This window comes from Bufo gargarizans, chromosome 2 (genome assembly GCF_014858855.1).
Source record: "Bufo gargarizans isolate SCDJY-AF-19 chromosome 2, ASM1485885v1, whole genome shotgun sequence".
Taxonomy (NCBI): Eukaryota; Metazoa; Chordata; class Amphibia; order Anura; family Bufonidae; genus Bufo; species Bufo gargarizans.
This window is the reverse complement of record NC_058081.1, coordinates 70,496,825-70,516,818: the sequence shown is the minus strand read 5'-3', so window position 1 is coordinate 70,516,818 and position 19,994 is coordinate 70,496,825.

The window sequence follows — 19,994 nt, the reverse complement described above, 5'->3', positions numbered from 1 at the left end:
AGTTAGGAAGAGGGCGCAGCGCACACCGAGAGCCTTAGGCCCCTTGCAGACGAGCGTTCCTCCCGCAGCGAGTCCGCATCGCAGCACCCGGTCTGAACACCCATCGCTGCCGGGAGTCACATAGCATTATATTGATTTATGATGCTATGTAACCCTTACAGTTCTGGAATGTATTGGATAACACTGGCAGCATTATGCTAGTGTTATCCAGTACATTCCAGAACTGTAAGTGTTACATAGCATCATAAATCAATATAAGGGCTCGTTCACACAAACCCTTCAATGGGACACCTATGGACACTCAGTATGCTATACAATAAGCGGATACAGGTTGTTGTTTTTGTCTTACTGAAACATGACAATCGCTGCAGCTTCAGGATATCTAAGACAGGTGCAAGAAGAAGAATGCAAGCTATGTCCTGAGAGGGGAGCGTGGAGATGATATTATGCAGCAAACAGAGATACTGCCAAGGAGATCACGGAGTGTGTGGCCTCAGATTGAAATACTATGCCACATAAAGACTGCTGCACATTAGACTGGGGCATGGAATGTAAGGAATCTCTAGTTTCCCCCTTTAACCTTGGCAAGAAGGTGACTTGGCTTGAAGGAAATTATAAGCATGTGGTTCCCAGAATAATTTCCATGACAGCTGCTTGGAAACTATATTAATATATACTGTACACGTGTGGCTGAGACCTGATCCCAGGGCAGAGAGATCATATGTGAAGCTTGCGTAGAGCCCTTTAAAGGGTCTCTCCGCCTTTTTCTTACTCATGGAAGGGAATGGGGCTGAGCTACGTTCAGGCCACATAGCGGTGAAGTCACTGGCCTCTGGGAGGCGGCGAGAATGCCTGGCACTACTGCAAGCACCGCTGCCTTCTCAAACAGCTGATCGGCAGGGGTCCCCAGTGTCAGACCCCCGCCGATCAGATGGCCACGACTGTACAGGTCCGCATCCGTTTCGCAATTTGGTGTGGTGTAGGAATTATATGATGATCACATGGCCACAGACTCACAAGACCAAACATCTCACCCTTTTGGCAGTAGCTTGTGGCGGGGCATTTCCCATGGTGTCGTGGTTAATGGTTGTGCTGTTCTTCTCAAAACATAGCATCTGGGGCCAAACTTAGCCAGTGCCATGGCAGCTAGGCACCACCTCACACCGGGACAGAGAAGGCAGATATGGCAGTGGCCATTTTCCATCATCACTGGATGATGGAGGGAGGGAGAAGAATTGTACCTCCACCACCGTACATGACGATGCTCATATGTTCCAACCATTCCTCAGTTTTTATGGTCCTTTATACATATAGAATTTACATTTAAATATTTTTGTGTTGTAATCAGAGATTTAAAGTTAACCCTTTAGGATACCAGAGTTTTTTGTTTGTTTTTCATTTTTGCGTTTTCATTTTTCTTCCCTATCTTCCTTGAGCCATAACTTTTTTATATTTCCGTTCACATAGCTGTATGAGGGCTTATTTTTTGTGGGACAAGTTGTACTTTCTAATGCTACAATTTTTTTTAATAGCGTTTCTAATGCTACAATTAATTATTTCATAAAATGTAGTGGGAAGTGGTAAAAAAAATTCTAAATGGGTTAGAATTAAAAAAAAAAAAAAATGCAATTCCTCCACCGTTTTTTTTCCCATGGCGTTTTGTTTGCGGCAAAACTAACCCATGCCCTCCTTTCTATTGGTCAATACGATTACAGTGATAACCCATATGTATAGGATGTCTAAATAGTGTAAAAATACATTTTAAACCATTTACATCACGATATTCTGATTCCCATAACTTTTTTATAGTTATACCCACTGAGCTGTGTAGGGGCTTATTTTATGCGGGACAATCTGTTGTTTTTATTGATACCAGTTTGGAGTGTGTGTGACTTTTTGATCACATTTTATTACATTTTTTGGGGTAAGAGAAGCAAGGAAAAAATGTAAAATTTGCCATTTTGACCCTTTTTTCCGTTACGCCATTCGCCGTATTAGAAAAATATTTTTATATTTTAATAGTAGGGGCGTTTTCGGTCGCGGTGATACCCATGATGTTTATATTTTTTGTTATTTAGTTTTTTTTTTTTATTATACAGAAACCCCCTTTCCGTATAATAAAAAAATATTTTTTGTATTTTTTTATATAGTTTTTTGTAACTTTTTTATTTTTTGTACTGATCTTGAAGCTCAAATATGAGCCTATAAAATCTGTTTTTAAATTTTTCACTTTCAACCATCGTCTAGTTTTAAAATTAGCTTATTACTGTCAATTGGTGACATCATCGCAGGTCTTTCTCAACCACTAAGAAAAAAATGTGGGGGGTTCAGTCAGCACAACCCTGTATGCAGGTGCACATTGCTATGGCGAAATAAACATACAAACGCAAAAACACAAATGCAATCGCACTCTGCAACCAGAACTCTGCCCTGCCTTTATGCTGGATGTTGAATGAGGCATTAGTGTACATTTTGGCCAAAGCGTAATAAGCCACTCACCGCGTCAAGGTCGCCTCCATGAGTGGTCCCTAATACTAGTTCCTACCTGTTATGGGCCATGACAGCCACACAAAGTCCAGGAAGCGCAGGTACAGCATGCACGCCAAGCACACTCTGCTTTTAACCCCGTCCGGTGCCATTACAGCTTCCATCGGATCCAGAGCTGCAAGTACCAACATGCATGCTGAGCCCACCATATACTTCTCCTGGAGCCTTTCTCAACCACTGCCTGTTTTACTGGTCACATGGACTGTGATGTCACCACAGGTCCTTCAGCTCTTCCACTGCATTAGATTCAGTTGTATTGCAGTCCTGAGGATGGCAATACAGTTGTATCTAGCTTGCAGGCAGGACATTTGGGGCCTGGGACAAAACATCAGGGGCCCAGGCCCCGAATGTTTTAACCTAGAAACGCCCCTGATTACCGCGATCGGCATTATTGCCGGACGCGGTAATTAGCTGCAGGTCTCTGCTGTTTGAAACAGCAGAGACCTGCCGGCCATGACCCCCCCCTGCACATGCGAGTTTACACATCGTTTCAGTGCCGTACATGTACAGCGCTGATAGCAAAAGGGTTAAAAGGGATTTCCGGGACAGGGTATATTAGACAGGCAGATTTTCTGCCCGATCATCACTGATGAGAATTCGTAGTAACGCTTGTTAGCGATCATCTGGCAATCTAATACTGTCGCTTGTTCGTGGGGCAATCCAGATCTTCCAGTATGTTGAAAGCTCAGGATTTGCAAGCAGCAGATCATGCTAATTACAATCTGCCGCCGGCAAACCACTGTACAGCATGGGGACGAGCGATGGCATAGCGATCACTCTGCCCCATGCTGCGGAGGAGATCGCTGCATGTAATTGCAGCAATCTCATCAGAAAGAGAGCAGTCGATTGCCGGGGGGGAAGCAATAATCTGTGTGATCGGGGTGTCTAATACACTCTTTACATATAGATCAGCTGTTCGTGAGAGCCTCCGGCATCGGAAACTATACAGGAGACTAAGCCTTCTGATTCTGGCTCCGTTCACTGTATAACTTCCGTCAAGGTGCTGATCAGTTATCAATAGCTACCCCTTTAATTTTTATTGCTTGTTTTTTTTTAGACTTTGTCTATACAGTAGTATTGAGTGTCAATACGCGGGTCACGAAATCTGCCGAAAGTCTTAATTACAGCTTTCTGTATGTGCTGACCTGTAAGGACATATCTAGTGAGCCAAGAGCTACAATCTCAGCTAAGATTCGATCTAGGTGCTGGATTTCACTCCTTTAGCTTCTACAACGCTGTGGATTACATAGACAGGCCTCATCTACAGCATGCTCTTACAGGCACATGTTACATATACTGTATATGCAAAGAAATATTACCTTGGCGATGGCCATGAGAATACAGCCACAAAGTCAGGACTCAAGGTGCAGTTTCGGAAGCGAAAACCTGGAGTGAATAAAAATAAAACTGCAAAAGTCGTATCTTGTACCATGACATCATCTGTTCATTGTGCCTGCATGGTGACATCATTATGTTTATTGTCTGTGCTGTGATGTCACACTGTACAATTATTGTATGCATTGATTGGTGTATGATATGCATCTCTGTACTGTAATCACTGTTGGTATTATACTATACTGTAACATCAATTGTCTGTTCTGTATTATCTCTGTACTTAGACATTACTGTGCCTCCACACAATCCTGTCTCTGAGCTCTACAGGCAGTTTTTTCCTCGTTGTGGCTCAGTTTTTGCTCCGATATGCATTGTCAGTTGTGAGATCAGGGGTGGATTGGCCATAAACCTTACTGGGAAATTTACCAGTGGGCCGATGCCCAGGGGGCCAGCTGAGCCCTCCTCACAGCCGGCCAGTAGAAGTTTTGGGGATTTATTTTTTGCTGCTGGCAGTATTTTGTGATGGACTGTGGTATTTGGCTCTGTTGGGGTAGTATAATGTGCTACAATATGGTATTGCTGGCCCTGCTTTCCATCAATTTGGACCGGACAAAACGGGGCCACTTTTAAAAAAAATTCCAGGGCTACTTTTAAGTTCCCAGTCCGCCCCTGGGTGAGATCTTATATTAACAGGACTGTGTCTTTCCAAATCATGTCCAGTCAACTGAATTTACCACAAGTCACTCCAAGCAAGGTGTAGAAACATCTCAAAGGTTATCAAGAGAAATGGCAGGCCCCCAGTATTCAGCAAAGAATCTGAATCCTTATGTCCATGTGAAAATGTTGGTTTTTCCTTTTTGATAAATCTGCAAACATTTATCAAGTTATCACTTTGTCATTAGGGGGTATTGAGTGCAGATTGATAAAAAAAATATATTTGCCGCAACATAACAAAATGTGGTATAAGTAGAAGGGTCTGAAGACTTTCCATATGCACTGTATGATAATAGATAGATTGTGAAAACATAGCATTTTCATGCAGCCGCCACTAGGTGGAGCGCAATACAAAGAGATTATTACTGCTTCCATGGTAGTTGTATTAGTTCCTATGCGCTGAGCTCCCCCTAGTGGTGGCTGCGGAAAGCCAGCTAGCTTTGCAATGTTAGAAAAGCAGGAGATTATCCATGTATTTTTTCTGGTTTAAATACATTATGAAATATGGTGTTCAGAAGGAGCACTATATATGTCAAACACCTGCCTGGTGCAGTTTTTTTCCGACATAAAAGTCGGATAAAGTGGGTGAGGCCAAAGGCAACTTTTTTTTATTATTATTAATTTGCATTCAATTAAAATGTATTCCACTTGATAAAAAAAAATGTAAATTCTGCAGAAATTTGGGTGTGACTGACGCACATAGATTGGGAATCTAGGCGCAGGGGGAACATACTGAGTTTTGCTATGGGGCCCTATGAGATCTAGGGACACCCCTGGATAGATAGGTAGATTTAGCATTCTATGAAATTGGAATCTGCAATGATTCACGTGGCTTGTAGTGGAATATTCCTTTCTCTATCAGTCACACATATCAGTCATAATAAGAAGCAACAAATGACTTTTTGGTGATAAACCTCAATTAAAAAGATCAGTGACCGGAGCTTGGAGTTTGCACTGCGATTAAATAGATTTATCAACAGAACACAGTCTTGGCAGGACGTCACCAGGAGACAACACCTCTTCAAGGACAGCTGAAGGATCACCTTCATAAAGTTGTTTTACAAGGATAGCCACTGCTCGGCTGCAACACGCGTTTAAAGGGGACCTCCCACCTCTCCAGATAGGTCTGTTTTAGTACATACATTCCTTGTAACAACTCTAGAACATCTTTTCTTAGAACTCTGGGCTGTGTCGCTTCTCTATTACCCCTCCTAGAAATGTATTACTAAGGCTACTTTTACACCGGCGTTTCTGGGTCCGTCTGGGAGATCTATTTCAAGGCTCTCACAAGCGGCCCAAAACGGATCAGTTTAACCCCAATTAATTCTGAAGCGGCTGCAATTTGCCTCCGTTCAGCCTCCAATCTGCTCTGGAGGCGGACACCAAAACGCTTCTTGCAGCGTTTTGATGTCCGCCTGACGATGCGGAGCCAAACGGATCCGTCCTGACTTACAATGTAAGTCAATGGGGACGGATCAGTTTTCACTGACACAATATGGTGCAATTGAAAACGGATCCGCCTCCCATTGACTTTCAGTGTAAGGCTACTTTCACACCTGCGTTAGGTGCGGATCCGTCTGGTATCTGCACAGACATATCCGCACCTATAAATGCAAACGCTTGTATCCGTTCAGTACGGATCCATTTGCATAACTTAGTCAAAAAAAGTCTAAGTGGAAGTCAAACTGATCCGTCCTGACTTTACATTGAAAGTCAATGGGGGACGGATCCGTTTTCAATTGCACCATATTGTGTCTATGTAAACGGATCCGTCCCCATTGACTTACATTGTAAGTCAGGACGGATCCGTTTGGCTCCGCATCGCCAGGTGCGGAGCCAACCTGGCGATGCAGCGTTTTGGTGTCCGCCTCCAGAGCGTAATGGAGGCTGAATGGAGCCAAATTGATGCATTCTGAACGGATCCTTATCTATTCAGAATGCATTAGGGCTAAACTGATCCATTTTGGGCCGCTTATGAGAGCCCTTAAACGGATCTCACAGGCGGACCCAGAAACGCCAGTGTGAAAGTTGGAACTGGCCGCCGGATCCGCCGATCTGCTGCTGACTGAAAGCATTTGTGAGACGGATCCGGATGTGGATCCGTCTCACAAATGCATTGCAAGGACGGATCCGTCTCTCCGCTTGTCATGCGGACAGACGGATCCGTCTTGTATCTTTTTTCACATTTTATGCGCATGCACAAGGATGGATCCGGCATTGCGGTACTTTGAATACCGGATCCGGCACTAATACATTCCTATGGGGAAAAATGCCGGATCCGGCATTCAGGCATGTCTTCAGTTTTTTTTCGCCGGAGATAAAACCGTAGCATGCTACGGTTTTATCTTTTGACTGAACTGAAGACATTCAGAATGCATGGTGATATGCCTGATCAGTTCTTTTCCGGTATTGAGCCTCTGTGACGGAACTCAGTGCCGGAAAAGAAAAACGCTAGTGTGAAAGTGCTCTAAGTCAGGACGGATCCATTTGGCTCCGCAGCATTTTGGTGTCCGCCTCCAGAGCGGAACGGAGACTGATCGGAGGCAGACTGAGGCATTCTGAGCGGATCCTTATCCATTCAGAATGCATTGGGGCTAAACTGATCCGTTTTGGACCGCTTGTGAGAGCCCTAAAAAACGGATCTTACAGGCAGGCCCAGAAACGGCAGTGTGAAAGTCAAAACGGTCCAGTTTGCATTATCATGAACCAAAAAAAAAAAAGCTATCCATTGCTTGCCCATTGTGGGCACGGCATCACAGTAGCTACTGCGCATGCATCGGCCAACGGCGAGAAACAGCGGCGAAGAGGCGGACCAGAGACACCCACAATGGGCATCGCAGTACGCATGCCCCGGCCAAGCAATGGATAGCGCAGTTGCGGGATCTCGCTGCAGAGAAGGAGGACGCAAAGGAAGAGCGGGGCGGGGATATGACGAACAGAGGCCGAACAGCCTGGGCACCAATGAGGTGAACCCCTCCCTGGGCACTTGCGAGCCCTAATTTACATATGAATAAAAGTCTGTTTTTGCCTTGGGGGAACTTCACAAGAAAACATCAAAGGTACCATTAGAATCATAGACTGCTCTGCTAGAGCGCTATGTAAGCGGTCTATAAGGTCAAAATCTGGTGACAGACTCCCTTTAATGATACAATCAGATACAACAGCCGCAGGTGCCCTCCAGAACTCAATGGTATCACCATCCTCAGGACGGTGATGCAGTTGAATACTGTGGCGAGGGCAGCAGTATTTTGTGCTGCACTGTAGTATTTGGTTCTGCTGGGGCGTCCTCTGTCATTCTGGACCCACCTACAACATAGGGTCACTTTTTGCCTTTTTGTCCAGGGCCATGTGGGTATACCACAAAGCTAAAAGAAGGAAAGGTGTACAGGCAAATACAAACCAAAGCAAATTAAAACCATCGATATAGAGTGCTAGAGCAATATCACCATGTAAGCAGGCCTATACACCATATACACACAGCTTTTCCAGTATACTGAATTGCAAATTTGACTACATATGCTATGGTACAGCTCTTGCTCAGGAACAGAGCTATAGGGTTCTCAGCGGTCTTAATTGAGACCAGTCCCCGAAGCAAGGTTGCCAGTCGTGCACCACCAATTATGTATCGCTGTCCTACAGTTAGGTGATGCTGCGGCGCAAGGGAGCAATGTCTCCTTGCCCTACCTTTCTGATAGGCTTCAGGAGTGTACAGAGGAGACCTGCACTGCATCACTGACAGCTCCATCGAGGTAAGTATTTTACGTTATTGCTTTTTATTTGGTACCATGATATTGGACCACCATGGGGAGGGGGGGACAGGAGCACTATGGGGGCATCTACCGGTGGCACTATATAGGAGTATTTTGTACCGGCACACAAAAGGGGGCATGTTCTTGTACTGAAACACATTATGGGGGGGGAAGCGCTATGGGGACATTGACTCTACTGAGGTCCCCAAGAGGGAGCTTGTGCACACTATAAAGGGGTATTTTTTGTACTGTGTAAGGGGGTATTTTTTTGCACTGGCGCACATCATAAGGAGTATTTTTTGTACTGTTGCACATTATAAGGGGGTATTTTTGTACTGGCAGACATTAGGTGGCATTTTTCCACTGGCATATATAAGGAGAATTATAACTACTGGGAAACATGATTACTAGTATGGGCACTATGGGGGCATTTTTACTTCTGGGGCACAATGAGGTACATCATTATTAGTATCGGGGGCACTGTTAAAGGGAACCTGTCACCAGGATTTTGCGCATAGAGCTGGGGACATGGGCTGCTAGATGGCCACTAGCACATCTGCAGTACCCAGTCCCCATAGCTCTCTGCGCTTTTATTGTGTTAAAAAACAGTTTTGATCCATATGCAAATGACCTGATCTGTGTCCTGTATCCGGAGATGAGTCCAGCGGAAAGGAGCCCAGCACCGCCCCGCGTCCTCCGAATCACCTCCTTGCTGGCTGACGTCACAGAGCTGGAGCGCCGAAATCTCGCGATGCGCGAGCTAGCGCATGCGTAGTTCGTTCCCTGTGCTGATGCCAGCACAGGGAATGAACATGATGCCGACACTGCGCATGCACTAGCTCGCGCACTGCGAGATTTCGGCGCTCCAGCTCTGTGATGTCAGCCAGCAAGGAGGAGATTAGGAGGACGCGGGGCGGTGCTGGGCTCCTTTCCGCTTGACTCATCTCCGGATACAGGACTCATATCAGGTCATTTGCATATGGATCAAAACTGTTTTTTAACACAATAAAAGCACACAGAGCTATGGGGACTGGGTATTGCAGATGTGCTAGCGGCCATCTAGCAGCCCATGTCCCCAGCTCTATGGCCAAAATCCTGGTGACAGGTTCCCTTTAACACCAACTGCACTCTGTTAGACAATTATTTCTATTGGTGGGACTTTGTGGAGCACTATTACTGTAGTGGGCCCCCTGGCAAAGTATCAGCTTAGCGCAATTATTTTTTGGGGACATTATGTTTACACTATTAGTGTCAGGGATACTATTTACTGTTCGCAGTTATTAGTTAGGACACTGTGTGCCAATACTTATTGAAGGGGGCACTATCTGTGTGGTACTAGTATTTTCAGGGGGGACTGTTTCTGCAGTATAGTATTGGGGAGCACAGCGGGCACAGTGTTGGGCGTTGGCAGGATGGGGTGTTCAGAAGGTTGTAGGATGATGGAAAAGTTGAAAACTAAGATGTCTGTTTTGTCAAACTGCAGAGACAAGAGATGGCTGAAAGAAATCATCATGGCGGTCAGGTCTGAAAGGAGAAGATGAGGGAAGAGAACATCTACATCAGAGGAGACATCACTGCATGTAAGAAGTATGTGGTGCTGTATTACCCTGTATGTTTTGTGGCGCTGTATGTAATGTTTTCCAAGTATTTCTTGAACAGTAGGGCTGGAGGAAAGGGGTCAGGGTGAGAATTTTTCATGAGGGGGCGCCATTTCAATTGTTGCCTTAGGCCTCATACACACAACCAGTGTTTTGGTCTACATCCGAGCCACAGTTTTTGCGGCTTGGATGCGGACCCATTCACTTAAACAGGGCCGCAAAATATGCGGACAGCACTCCGTGTGCTGTCCGCATCTGTTGCTCCGTTCCGTTTTGCGGACAAGAATAGGCAGTTATACCAATGACTTTCTGCAAAAACTTCCAAGTTTATGTTTTAATTCAGTAGTTCTGAAAACACTTTCTAGTACTGCTTCTTTAAGAAAAAAGTAGAATTTTTATTTTATTTTATTTTATTACGTTGTCACAGATTTTTCTGCCAACGTGGTAGTCATGTGTTCTCCTGCTGACCATCCCATGTGGAAGCTGGAATGACACAATATTAAATATAGTAAAACTTTCAGGTAAAAACCCCTGTAACTGTGCAGACGTACAGTCCTGAGCAGGTATTGACCAACCGTGAAGAAATATGACACATCCTGTTACCTAGAAAAACTTTCCAAGAGAGCAGCAAGCAAACAGAGTCCGCAGGAGGTATGACACACGGAGCTGTAATTATCATCACGAACTTCCCACTCACTCCACGCATGGATGCTCGTCAGGACCCTGATCACGTGCTGCGCTTCCTGTCCTCCAGGCACATGAAGGTGACACAGGAGAGGGCACCGCATACAGTGAGTGCATGTGTAAGCTTGTCTGCGCCTGGCCTAATACTGGTAGAATTCATAACCGAAGCACAGACTGGGAAACTTAGGTCTTAGACTAAGGGCTAATGCCCACGACCGTGCGCCGCCCGGGCCTATATTATGGCCTGCAAACACCGAATCTGCAAAATACGGGTCCCGTACGTTCTGGCACCGCATCACGGATGCAGACCCATTCACATGAATGCGTCCGCAATCCGGAAGCTCGGTGCGGAACGGAGGCATGGAACCCCACGGAAGCACTACGGAGTGCTCCCATCAGGTTTCTGTCCGTGCCTCCGCACCTCAAAAAAGTAGTACATGCACTACTTTTTTGCGGTGCAGACCATCAGATGCGGATCGCGGACCCAATTCAAGTGAATGGGTCCGCAATGCGGCAGCCCCAAGGTCGGTGCCCGTGCATTTCGGACCGCAATTTGTTTACCTTACTGTATATTATGTACTGTTTCCATTGCATAGATTATCTTTCTTCCTGATTTTCGGTTTGTAGCTTTTTTTTTTTGCTCCCATCCTCATATGTAAACTATTGGCTGTGCCTTTCGTGGTCCATTAACATGACGTTATACATAGGATGCCTAGCTTCACCCACACGTCCATTTATCAGTCCTTCATGGTACTGCGCAGAGTCGCCAAAAGCGTCCTGCGCATGCCCAATGTACTCCTGCTCCGTTTCTTTATATGCAGCTTTCGGGTTATGTTTCACTGTGCACATTCCCAACGCTTCCTAGGAAGTGTGCGCAGCGAAACGTATGCCCCAAAAGCTGCATATTAAGACTCGGAGCAGGAGTATATTGGGCATGCGCAGGACAGTTCCACGGGTGCCTGCGCAGATGATGAAGTCCGGGTTTGGGTCTGGGTACCAAACATGGCGATTTTTCTCACGCACGTGCAAAACGCATTAAAACGCTTTGCACTCGCACGGAAAAATCGCGCATTTTACCAGAAACGCACCCGCATCTTATCGGGCCCTCACATGCCACGCTCGTGTGAAAGAGGCCTTTAAGCTGGATATCCACCCTAGAACAACATGTCACAATAATTTACGACCGAAGTTGAGAAACTTTGTAAATGATTACTTTTCTGATCTTGTACATATCTGATTCAGATTTAAGGCCTCGTGCATACAGTTGTATTACAGATCCATGCAACCCACGAATTATACGAAACAGTAATATGCCACATATGGATGTGTATGGGGACCTACTGTATCTCCAGATCCCTTCAATTTCATGCTTTATTTTTGCCTGATTCATTCATAGATCCATACTAACCAACATGGCAGCTGCTAAATTAAGGACAAATAGCCCTCTCCCTGGGAAGCCCCTCAAATCGGATAGGCTGGCCATAAACCCCACCCTTTTAGGCCTTTTTTGCTGCGATAGACACTGCAAATTTGGGACTATTGGCATCTATGATGGATCCAATAGTAAGAAGAATGCGGCATTCTCTATCATGCATTGTATTACGGAGAACATGTGAATGGTGGGTGTGCCAATGTCCTATGTGTAGGTAGGTGGTGCCTGTGTCAAATGCAGAATCGCCATTGTATTTGCCATGTAAAAGTATTTGTCCTATGTGTGCGTTAGCTCCATGTACCCTATATGTGTGTTGTGGAAATTTTATTATGCAGACATTTTATTTTAGGATGTGTGTGTGTTTTTATAGATTGTCATCTGTCTCCCTGTGTCGGATTTAGCCAAAGAGCGCTCTAGCAGGGGGTACTTTGGTTGAATCGGGACCAGTGGTAAAACCGTCAGTACGAAAACCTTCTCATGGGCTTGGAGACTTGTTCTCAGTGTGTAGGGGGGCGTTTGCCAGTTTGTAAGCACTAAGTGCAAGCATAGGGCTTCTTCCCTTCAAATGTCTATACACATTAGAGAAGTGAAGCCTGCATAACGAGAGATACATATTATACCTCTGCTGCGGCTTTGCTATCCCTTTCTGGATACATATCTGCTTTTAAGACATGCATATCTGCCTTGTCGGTATACTCGTACCGTATACTGACAATAGCCTTAGCAATGTCTCGCAGATAATCGCAAACCTATAAGAACCAGTAGAATGATCTTTATTAGATACTGATCACTTTTGAGCAGTATTGAATGAGGTCCATGCTGACAGTGGTGGGGGGTGGGAGGCCACCTGGCTGGTCAGACAATGGACATGACTCATCCTTTCTTATACAGGGATGGGGTGTGTGCATTGTCTGGCCAGCCACATTGATTGCCCCTCCCTGTCCTTTGACATGTCATCACTTCCTGTATGTTATCACTTCCTGTATCCTTGTCTTGGGCCAGCCCCTTTTACACCTTTTGTGAGTAAATAAAAGGAACAGACTGGGCAGGGAGGGGAGGAGTGCTCAGAATTTCAAGCGAGATGGTAACACTTGGGTCTGTCTCTGACTGCGGCTAAGGGAATAGGGATTTACCTTTTTCCTCACACAAACTTTGATGCAAGCTGATTACAACTATTAACCACTTGCCGCCGCGCTAACGCTGAAAGGCGTCATCGCGGCGGCTCTCCCAGGCTACGCTAACGCCAATAGGCGTCATCTCGCGTGAGCCGAGATTTCCTGTGAACGCGCGCTCACAGGAACGGAAGGTAAGCGAGTGGATCTCCAGCCTGCCAGCGGCGATCGCTCGCTGGCAGGCTGGAGATGTGATTTTTTTAACCCCTAACAGGTATATTAGACGCTGTTTTGATAACAGCGTCTAATATACCTGCTACCTGGTCCTCTGGTGGTCCCTTTTGTTTGGATCGACCACCAGAGGACACAGGTAGCTCAGTAAAGTAGCACCAAACACCACTACACTACACTACACCCCCCCCCCCTGTCACTTATTAACCCTTTATGAACCACTGATCAGCCCATATAGACTCCCTGATCACCCCCCTGTCATTGATCACCCCCTGTCATTGATCACCCCCCTGTAAGGCTCCATTCAGAGGTCCGTATGATTTTTACGGATACATGGATCGGATCCGCAAAACGCATACGGACGTCTGAATGGAGCCTTACAGGGGGGTGATCAATGACAGGGGGGTGATCAGGGAGTCTATATGGGTGATCACTCCTCTGTCATTGATCACCCCCCTGTAAGGCTCCATTCAGACGTCCGCATGTGTTTTGCGGATCCGATCCATGTATCAGTGGATCCGTAAAAATCATACGGACGTCTGAATGGAGCCTTACAGGGGGGTGATCAATGACAGGGGGGTGATCAATGACAAGGGGGTGATCACGCATATAGACTTCCTGATCACTTCCCTGTCATTGATCACCCCCCTGTCATTGATCACCCCCCTGTAAGGCTCCATTCAGACGTCCGTATGATTTTTACGGATCCACTGATACATGGATCGGATCCGCAAAACACATGCGGACGTCTGAATGGAGCCTTACAGGGGGGTGATCAATGACAGAGGAGTGATCACCCATATAGACTCCCTGATCACCTCCGTCATTGATCACCCCCTTGTAAGGCTCCATTCAGACGTCCGTATGATTTTTACGGATACATGGATCGGATCCGCAAAACACATACGGACGTCTGAATGGAGCCTTACAGGGGGGTGATCAATGACTGGGGGGTGATCACCCATATAAACTCCCTGATCACCCCCCTGTCATTGATCACCCCCCTGTAAGGCTCCATTCAGACGTCTGTATGATTTTTACGGATCCACGGATACATGGATCGGATCCGCAAAACACATACGGACGTCTGAATGGAGCCTTACAGGGGGGTGATCAGTGACAGGGGGGTGATCACCCCATATACACTCCCTGATCACCCCCCTGTAAGGCTCCATTCAGATGTCCGTATGTGTTTTACGGATCCACGCATCTATGGATCGGATCCGCAAAACACATACGGACGTCTGAATGGAGCCTTACAGGGGGGTGATCAATGACAAGGGAGTGATCACGCATATAGACTTCCTGATCACCCCCCTGTCATTGATCACCCCCCTGTAAGGCTCCATTCAGACGTCTGCATGTGTTTTACGGATCCACGCATCCATGTATCGGATCCGCAAAACGCATACGGACGTCTGAATGGAGCCTTAAAGGGGGGTGATCAGGGAGTCTATATGGGATGATCACCCCCCTGTAAGGCTCCATTCAGACGTCTGCATGTGTTTTACGGATCCACGCATCCATGGATCGGATCCGCAAAACGCATACGGACGTCTGAATGGAGCCTTACAGGGGGGTGATCAGTGACAGGGGGGTGATCACCTCATATACACTCCCTGATCACTCCCCTGTCATTGATCACCCCCCTGTAAGGCTCCATTCAGATGTCCGTATGTGTTTTACGGATCCACGCATCTATGGATCGGATCCGCAAAACACATACGGACGTCTGAATGGAGCCTTACAGGGGGGTGATCAATGACAAGGGAGTGATCACGCATATAGACTTCCTGATCACCCCCCTGTCATTGATCACCCCCCTGTAAGGCTCCATTCAGACTGTCTGCATGTGTTTTACGGATCCACGCATCCATGTATCGGATCCGCAAAACGCATACGGACGTCTGAATGGAGCCTTAAAGGGGGTGATCAGGGAGTCTATATGGGATGATCACCCCCCTGTAAGGCTCCATTCAGACGTCTGCATGTGTTTTACGGATCCACGCATCCATGGATCGGATCCGCAAAACGCATACGGACGTCTGAATGGAGCCTTACAGGGGGGTGATCAGTGACAGGGGGGTGATCACCTCATATACACTCCCTGATCACCCCCTGTCATTGATCACCCCCCTGTCATTGATCACCCCCCTGTAAGGCTCCATTCAGACGCCCATATGTGTTTTACGGATCCACGCATCCATGGATCGGATCCGCAAAACGCATACGGACGTCTGAATGGAGCCTTACAGGGGGGTGATCACCCCATATACACTCCCTGATCACCCCTCTGTCATTGATCACCCCCATGTAAGGCTCCATTCAGACGTCCGTATGTGTTTTGCGGTTCCGATCTATGTATCCGTGGATCCGTAAAAAACGTATGGACGTCTGAATGAAGCCTTACAGGGGGGTGATCAATGACAGAGGGGTGATCAGTGACAGGGGGGTGATCACCCCATATACACTCCCTGATCACCCCCCTGTCATTGATCGCCCCCCTGTAAGGCTCCATTCAGAATTTTTTTGGGCCCAAGTTAGCGGAAATATATATATATATATATATATATATATATATTTTATTTTCTCATATTCCACTAACTTGTGTCAAAAAATAAAATCTCACATGAACTCACCATGCCCCTCACGGAATCCAAAATGCGTAACATTTTTTAGACATTTATATTCCAGACTTCTTCTCACTCTTTAGGGCCCCTAAAATGCCAGGGCAGTATAAATACCCCACATGTGACCCCATTTCGGAAAGAAGACATCCAAAGGTATTCCGTGAGGGGCATATTGAGTCCATGAAAAGATTGACATTTTTGTCCCAAGTTAGCGGAAAGGGAGACTTTGTGAGAAAAAAGAAAAATAAATAATTTTCCGCTAACTTGTGCCCAAAAAAAAATTTCTATGAACTCGCCATGCCCCTCATTGAATACCTTGGGGTGTCTTCTTTCCAAAATGGGGGTCACATGTGGGGTATTTATACTGCCCTGGCATTTTAGGGGCCCGAAACCGTGAGAAGAAGTTTGGGATCCAAATGTCTAAAAATGCCCCCCTAAAAGGAATTTGGGCCCCTTTGCGCATCTAGGCTGCAAAAAAGTGTCACACATCTGGTATCGCCGTACTCAGGAGAAGTTGGGCAATGTGTTTTGGGGTGTCATTTTACATATACCCATGCTGGGTGAGATAAATATCTTGGTCAAATGCCAACTTTGTATAAAAAAATGGGAAAAGTTGTCTTTTGCCAAGATATTTCTCTCACCCAGCATGGGTATATGTAAAATGACACCCCAAAACACATTCCCCAACTTCTCCTGAGTACGGTGATACCAGATGTGTGTCACTTTTTTGCCGCCTAGGTGGGCAAAGGGGCACACATTCCAAAGAGCACCTTTCGGATTTCACAGGCCATTTTTTACACATTTTGATTTCAAACTACTAACCACACATTTGGGCCCCTAGAATGCCAGGGCAGTATAACTTCCCCACAAGTGACCCCATTTTGGAAAGAAGACACCCCAAGGTATTTCGTGATGGGCATAGTGAGTTCATGGAAGTTTTTATTTTTTGTCACAAGTTAGTGGAATATGAGACTTTGTAAGAAAAAAAAAAATTAAAAAAAAAATCATCATTTTCCGCTAACTTGTGACAAAAAATAAAAAGTTCTATGAACTCACTATGCCCATCAGCGAATACCTTAGGGTGTCTACTTTCCGAAATGGGGTCATTTGTGGGGGTTTTCTACTGTCTGGGCATTGTAGAACCTCAGGAAACATGACAGGTGCTCAGAAAGTCAGAGCTGCTTCAAAAAGCGGAAATTCACATTTTTGTACCATAGTTTGTAAACGCTATAACTTTTACCCAAACCAATTTTTTTTTTACCCAAACATTTTTTTTTAATCAAAAACATGTAGAACAATAAATTTAGCGAAAAAATTATATATGGATGTCGGTTTTTTTTGCAAAATTTTACAACTGAAAGTGAAAAATTTCATTTTTTTGCAAAAAAATCTTTAAATTTTGATTAATAACAAAAAAAAGTAAAAATGTCAGCAGCAATGAAATACCACCAAATGAAAGCTCTATTAGTGAGAAGAAAAGGAGGTAAAATTAATTTGGGTGGTAAGTTGCATGACCGAGCAATAAACCGCTAAAGTTGTGGAGTGCCGATTTGTAAAAAAGGGCCTGGTCACTAGGGGGGTATAAACCTGTGGTCCTTAAGTGGTTAATATTTGTGCGGCATGCAGCCATTGTGTAAGACATGTGGGCCTATCAATGAGGCTGTCGCTGGTCCACTGATTGTCCTTTCTGAGACCACTTTTGGTAGGGACATCCAGTAGTGTATACTGGGAACACGCCAGAACACCTGCCATTTTGACTATTTGTCCCTTGTCAAAATTGCTCAGATCCTTACACTTGGACATTTTTCCTGCGTTCAACGCATCAGTTTCAAGGACTAACTGTTCACTTGCTGCCTAATATATTACACACCATGCCGCTGGCTGTCTCCACCCCCTGCTAACATGTGTTTGAAGTCTTGTCCCGTATTATAGCCTAGAGCTGCATTCACAATTCTGCTGATTTCAAAACTGTAAAAAGTTAGCAACCTCTAACAGCTTAGCCAGGCTTCTACAAATCACAAGAGCAACGTTAAAAGGGCAACTGAATATGTTGTTAATTGATGTCAGCTCTGAAGGCAGAATTGTGACTGCAGTTCTGGAATACAATACAGACTGTAACATAACAGTTGAAGTAATGCATTACAAAGTTGTATTACCATGAATTCTGAGACCCAGGAATATATTAGGCTTGACACGGCTTAGGGCTCATTTACATGACCGAATGAATGGGTCTGCATCCATTTTGCAGAAAGGGTGTGGACCCATTCATTTCAATGGGGCTGCAAAAGATGCGGACAGCACACCGTTGTTCCGTTCTGCGGCCCCGCAAAAAAGATAGAGCATGTCCTATTCTTGTCCGAAATTGCGGACAAGAATAGGCATTTCTATCATAGTGCAAGCCATGTGTGGTCTGCAAATTGCAGAAGGCACAGGGGCCGGTATTCGTGTTTTGCAGATCCACAAATTGCAAACTGCGAAAACACTATGGTTGCATGAATGTAGCCTTAGGCCTCATGCACACGACCGTTGTGTGCATCCGCATCCGTTCTGTCATTTTTCACAGTTTAGCGGAGGTCCCATTCATTTCTATGGAGCTGTGAAAAAAACTGATAGTCCTCCGTTTTTTTTCTCCGCGTCCGTGATCCGTTAGGAGTGCTGTCCGCATCTTTTGCCGTCCCATTGAAGTGAATGGGTCCGCAGCCAAGCCGCAAAAACTGCGGCTCGGATGCAGACCAAAACAACGGTCGTGTGCATGAGGCCTTAGGTCAGGCATGGCCAACCTGCGGCTCTCCAGCTGTTGTAAAACTACAACTCCCACTATGCCCTGCTGTAGGCGGATAACTGTAGACTGTCTGGGCATGATGGGAGTTGTAGTTTTGCAACAGCTGGAAAGCCTCAGGTTGGCCATCCCTGCCTTAGGTGCATAAAAAGTTTACTAAACTTTGGTAAACATACAACGTAAAGTACAGTCACCTATGCCGTGAACAAATGAGTGAGCTCCCTACTAACCAGTCGCCAACATGACATCTGGCCGACATCCATATGATAAAAAGAGAGGTGGCAGTAGCAAGACACATCTTACCCTGATGATGTCCTCATTGGAGCTAACCTCTTTGTTACATGCCTAGATGTTTTCTAGCTTCCTGGCCCCTCCCAGCCCCTTGCTAAAGGTCTTAAGTGTGCAGTACGCATGTACAAGTTACTTCAGACCTCAGGAAAGTGGCCAGGTACCTGGTACCACTAACCAACTAAATTTCAAGGAATTAAAATGAAAGGACCACTAAAATACCTTGCTGCACAAAGTTATTCAACATTTTATGTTCAAATGTGGACATACTGTTCAAATCTAGTTTATTTTCATTTGCTGAAGAGTTAGTGTACACTGAGGAGACCCTCCAGGTATTGTTAAACCCCTGCCCCCTCTTTGCAGAGATGTGAAGATGTCGTTCACCCTTACCCCTTCAGGTTGTTTCCTCCATTACTGGTAGTGGTTAGATGCCTATTATACATAAACTGCCAGTACTAGTGGATTATCATGTCCGATCCTTTGTTCCCATAGCAGATAAGATGAATCTGGGATGACTTATCTCCCTCTGCTCATTGTGTTTTCATTGTGTGGGCACCAACTTAGTGTGGGTCCCTGTTTTGCACACACCACACACAACCGCAGGAGTTGCCGTAAGGATTATAAGTATTTTAATGCAATCTCTGGTTCACTGTCATGTTCATCAATGGGCTGGATATCCAAAATATGTCTTCCCCCCACGATCTCTACTTTATCTCACATATGTCCACTTTTTAGAACCTCCAGAACGATTTCCTTACATAAGTGTGGATGATATCTGCTGCTCCTTTGATACATTGCTCCTTTAAGATTGTGGCGTGCATTTTTCCATTCTTTATCTTCGGCGCGGGGGTTATTTGTATCATGAGACACTTTGAACATGGGGGGTCCTGCAAAG